General features: G+C 48.1%; 1 protein-coding gene across 1 annotated transcript in view; it reads left to right on the top strand.

The window, feature by feature from the left end:
* The window catches only part of COBL (cordon-bleu WH2 repeat protein), a 252,917-nt gene that overhangs the window by 271 nt on the left and 247,312 nt on the right, over positions 1-5,334 (top strand). The window lies entirely within an intron of this gene.

The raw sequence follows: 5,334 nt of genomic DNA on the forward strand, positions 1-5,334 counted from the left end.
GTGGCCGACATGGTAAATGGGCATAAATCATGCAGGCATGTCATTCCGGTGAGCTGGCATCATCATAACCATGGACTTCGGCTTCCACTGTTCTTGGAGAGTAAGAAAATGTTGTAACTTCCGATCCGCAGATGATAGTTCCTGCTGGAGACATGGAAGAAACATGAAGCAGAGCTGCCTGTGGATGCTGGGTCTGGGAGCACAGAGGTGGTGACTGCCCCCTTTTCCATCTGCAGGCCCTGTCTGCCTAGGCCTGTGCAGCCTGGCTGGGCGCTGGCTGTCACCTGTGCACTTAGGTGCACTCAGAATAAAAACCCAGCTGAGAGCTTCCCAGGTGATATGGGAATTAGCGAGCCACACCCTGAAACTTAGTAAATTTGTGATGATTTTAAGCTAAAACCATTTGGAGCTATGATTGATGATCTTTGAAATGCCAGAAGTGTTTTTATATGTCTTTTTATATGTCTTTTTCATTTTATACATGGTTTCTGGTGGGGCACACCCAGCTTTTCTAACCTGGAGGTAGCAAAGGGAGTTTGGGATGTGTGCTCAGTGAGTCATTCCCCGATGAGCCCGAGGACCTGCCCTGCTTCCTGATGGAGTGGGTGAGGAAGGGAAGCCCGATCACCCAGCCCGCGTGCCACCAGCCGGAGCACCTGTCATGGGTGTGCCCTGGAGGAGCCGGACAGGGTCCCTGTCTTTTTTAATCTGCCCACGCACATCTGAATCTCAGTTAGACTCAACTGCACATCATCTGCACAGGTCTTCTAGAAAGGTGTCCCCTGCTTGAAAACGCTAACGACTGAGCAAAGACGACTCGGGGTCCCGTGTGAACAGCCGTGGTTCTCTCCGGAGCATTTTCTCTTTTGCTCTGTGACCATGTCTGTGGAGGAGGACACTTACATTCTGGGAATCCACACCCACAGGCAGGAGATGGGGAAGGAGGAACCAGCCTGGTCTGAGCCTGTGGGGTCCATCCACACGGGCAGCGTCTGTGCCTTACTGCCACACACCCTCACAAACACACAGCTGACTCCAGAAGTACTGGTAGATGCTCCTGTGACAGAGGCGGAGTCCAGGGGGAGCCAGGGGAGAGTTCCTCCCAGTCCACTCAAGCCAGACTCAACCCAACTTTGCCCACCCTTGGTCCTGCCCCCTCCATCAGGGCTCCCTCTCCCGGGGTCCCATTTTGCCCCATTCCCCTGTGCTCAAGGGGCAGTTTAGCAGTGTCTCTGCTGTCCCCCACATCAGGCTCAACATCCTCAGTCACAGCCTGCAGCCTGCTCAGCAAAAGAAGCTTCTCGTGCGGGTGGGAGGAGTGAGAGGGTGGGGACGAAGGGTCTCTGAAGAGGAGACCACTGAGGAACGGGCCAGAGTGACCTACCAATAAGACGTATTAGACACAGGAACTGCTAAAGTTTAGGGTGAAAACTGAATTTTAGCTATAATTTTTTAAAATTGGGGTTGATTAATCATAAAATTTATATTCTATATAGTAATATCCTACATTGTGTATTTACCACATTTTTTTATCTATTCATCTGTTGGTGGATATTTGAGTTACTTCCACTTTGGCTATTGTAGATACTGCTGCTACGAACGTGGGTGTGCAAGTATCTTTTCACATTCCTGCTTTCAGGTCTTTTGGCGTGCACACAGAAGTGATTGCTGGATCATATGGCAATTTTATGTGTAACTTTTCGAGAGGTGCCGTACCACTTTCCACAGCAGGTGCACTGTTTTACATTCCCAGCAGCAATGCACGAGGGTTCCAGATACCCCACATCCTCACCTGCGCTAGTCATTTTTTGTTATTGTTTTTTTTTTTTTTTTGACAGTGGCCATCTAATACTAACTGCACTTTAGCTTATTATAATGGTGGTAGTTCGGGATTTATATTTTCCTAGGATTTAGAATATCAGAGCTGGGAGAGACTTAAGATAGTCCAGCCCGCGATCTCATCAATGTGGAAATTGAGGTCCAGAAAGAAGAGACTCTCCTGAAATAATGCAGATCCAGGACAGCACATCCTGGACACACAGGCGACATTTGTGATGTAGCCTCAGAGCTGATGTCAGCACCGTGCTCCAGGTGTGATGGCCAGTTGTTGGGTTGGAGGTGAAGTTGAGGGATGAGATTGCCTGGCCAATCTGAGCCTGGAAAGCAGCCACGCTCAGGCCGGGGTCGAGTCCTCTCTGAGCACTCTCTCGGCTGTGGACCTGTCGCCTCGCAGACTCCGTGAGATGATACCATGTCTGGGGCTTGCCAGTGGCCAGGTCAGGTTCTGAGAGAGAACTCCAGGGTATTCCCGGAGTAGGGGCTCTTCAGTCTCTGTCCATCACTCCCCGCCTTCTGCCCATACCTTCCTGTGCCTGGAGCTGTCCCTACCATCTCAAAGTCAGCCTATCTGAAGCCACCTGATCATCTCCTCCCAAAACATCTCTGCCTGTTCTGAGCCTAGTGCTGGACTCAGGGAAAGAAAATCCTAGTGGTATTGTACAGTCCTGGCCCTCCTCCCCAGCCCCTCCATCCTCGCTTCTGTAGTTTCTTCCAACAATTTCCCCTCTGTGCAACCTCTGCACCCCCAGAGTAGCCTTTGGTTCAGACCTCTGGTGTCTGCAGGCCATGGGCTGTTATGCTGACTCACGTGCTGCTGCCTGCAGCCTCTGCACTGTCCTGTGTCCCCAGCTGCTGCCTCGTTGTGGTCTGCTTGCCCTTGTTCTCATACTCTATCAGGGCTCTCTGCTGGCTAGCGGGTTGTATGCCCCCAGCCGGGCACCCCCCAGGCCTTACCTCCCCAGCAGCAGCGGGTCTTCTCCTCTCACAAAACACACATTTACTCCACCTGGGCCCCAGCCCCTTCTCAGTGATCATTTAGGCCTTCCCCAAATATTTGCCAGATACCGATTCATTTAGAACCCACCTGAGCACACGCCTGCCAGTACAATGAGGGCAGGCGTTCTATGCCCTAGGTTAGGAGGATCACATGAGCCCAGGTATATTAACAACCCAGATGAAGAGTGAAATGTGCTGTGTGGCAGGTAAACTCAGCACAGATATGCTGTTTTAATATCTTCTCCCATGATGGGCATTGCAGTACTTATATTTTTTTCCAACATACTTTTTCCCACCTGGGACTTCTCCTGTCTTCCCTCTTCCATCTCTCTCTCTCACATCTCTGGTTTCTGCTCATCTGTGAGACTGCTCGAGGCCTCCTCCTTAGGTGGACAAGCTCCCACTACATTCTGCCCAGATTTCTTTTCCCTCCAAATCGTCTCTCTCTTAAAATGTGTATTCTGCAATCTCTCTTTCATTCTGTCTCAAGCTGTTGTAAGTCCACGATGTTCCTTGGAGGCAGGAACTGGATATAATTTTCAGCTTTGTCACCGTCATCATCATAAGTAAGTATTTTTAAGAACCTGCCAATACGCAGAACAGTGTGCTACATATGAAAAATACAAACAGCCTTACTATGATATTTGCTGCCTTCCAGGATGTTAAAAAAACAGTTGAAGTGAAGTACCTACCTTGTTACCTGAAGAGATTAATAATAATGGGAAGAGGAGGAAGGTCATATGCATCCAGTGTTCAGGGCACGGTTTCAGACAGTTTTCTCAAACCGTGGTCCTGCACTCACGTGCAGACTCAGAGCAACTGAAGACAGTCTCTGAATTCACATGTACATCAGGCATTAATTTTGGTGTAGGAAACTTTCATGTGTACTTCTCAAAATAGGCACTTGTTATTCTGTGAAATAAAACACAAACCTATACATTTATCAACATGTATATTAAATGTAGATTTGTATAGTACCTCCATTGCTTTCATCAAATGATGCAAAAATTGCAGCCGTAATCATAGCATTTTAATGTTTAAAAAGGGGCCTTTGTTCTAAGGAAATGTTGCAACCCATTATCATAAACCAGCTCACACCTTTTCAGATTTAACTGGTCTGTGATTGGACGTTTTTTAAGCTCCCCAAGTGCTTCCAGCTGGAGAGCAGTCACTGTAGAGGTCGCTAGTCTTGGTCATATGTGTCCCCAGGACTGGAGCACCCAGGATGGCTTCTCAGAAGGTGTCGTTTTGAGCTGTGACTTTGGGAGCAAAAAGACGTGAGGCAGAGGCCACTGGGGGAATTGGTGGGTTTCCAGGGACAGTGAGCTGTGGACCAGTTGTCAGAAGAGAGGAGACTGAGGACTGGTTCAAGGTTGGGTCCGCAGAGATGTTCAGATTCTTCAGAGCCTGGGATGTCGTTCACGGCCCTATAGGGGACACATGTGCTGTTTTGAGCCAGTAGGTCTGGTGGTCAGCCAGTCCAGATGGAAGCACACAGCTGGTTTTTACTATCAGCATGTTTAAGGCATTAGTAAGCTTTTTTTTTTTTTTGAAAAAGAGCCAGAAATTTATTTTCTTACTATGAAATATTCCAATTTTTTAAATGTTGGCTAACTTAAATGTGTGTGCACACACGCACACACACATGCAACCCTGTGCTGGGCAGGCAAACGTCCCTAGTGTCCTTGCAGAGTGGGCTCTGGTAGGTGCATGCGTAGGGGTGCCACGTGCAAGGTCAGGCATGAGGAGGCGGACAGCCCTCAGGGTCGGCTCTTGGTAAATACTCTGGAAGAAAGGAATCTAAGTAGGCACAGAATGGTGGAGAGGACGTGGGCTGTGGGAAGAATGCTTTGTTATGCACCTCTGCTTTTGGGTATACCTTAGCAGTGAGGGTTTGGACGCTGTGGTGACGGTGGACTGGGGAGGGAAGGGTAGATGAATGCCATCACAAGGGTGACTCTTGTAGTCAGAGACAGATTGTTCATTTGGGATAATGACAGGGGCACCCCTGTCGATCTGTTACTCCTGTCACAGTGCTACCCTAATAAATAAACACATCAGCAGTGGCTCCCTGTTTGACTCAGTGTCTTCTGAAAGAGTTCGAGCCTGATAAATTGGAAAATCTATTTATTTCCCAAAAATGATAAACATTTTTTTTTTTCCAAAAGCACCTTTGGGAGGTATTGCTAATAGCAAGTGGGCTGCTCAAAGATGGGGCTTCTACACCCAAGGTTGGTTAACTCTAGAACCTGTTTCTCTCAGCCTTGAGTTTTCCATCTCTAAAATGGGGTGAAATCTGTACTTTCTAAGAGAGGCTGAATAATGTAGTGGTTAAAATTTCAGGCTCTGGAACCAATTTGTCTGGGTTTGATGTTAGCTCTGCCTCTCTATAATGTTGGGAGACTGTGCTCACACTGCTTATTCGTAAAATAGAAACGGCAATAGTACCTCTTTAGAGTGGTGTAGTGAGGGACAAGTGAATTAGTAAATATTTGGCCC

This window comes from Galeopterus variegatus, unplaced genomic scaffold (assembly GCF_000696425.1).
Source record: "Galeopterus variegatus unplaced genomic scaffold, G_variegatus-3.0.2 Scaffold44, whole genome shotgun sequence".
NCBI lineage: Eukaryota > Metazoa > Chordata > Mammalia > Dermoptera > Cynocephalidae > Galeopterus > Galeopterus variegatus.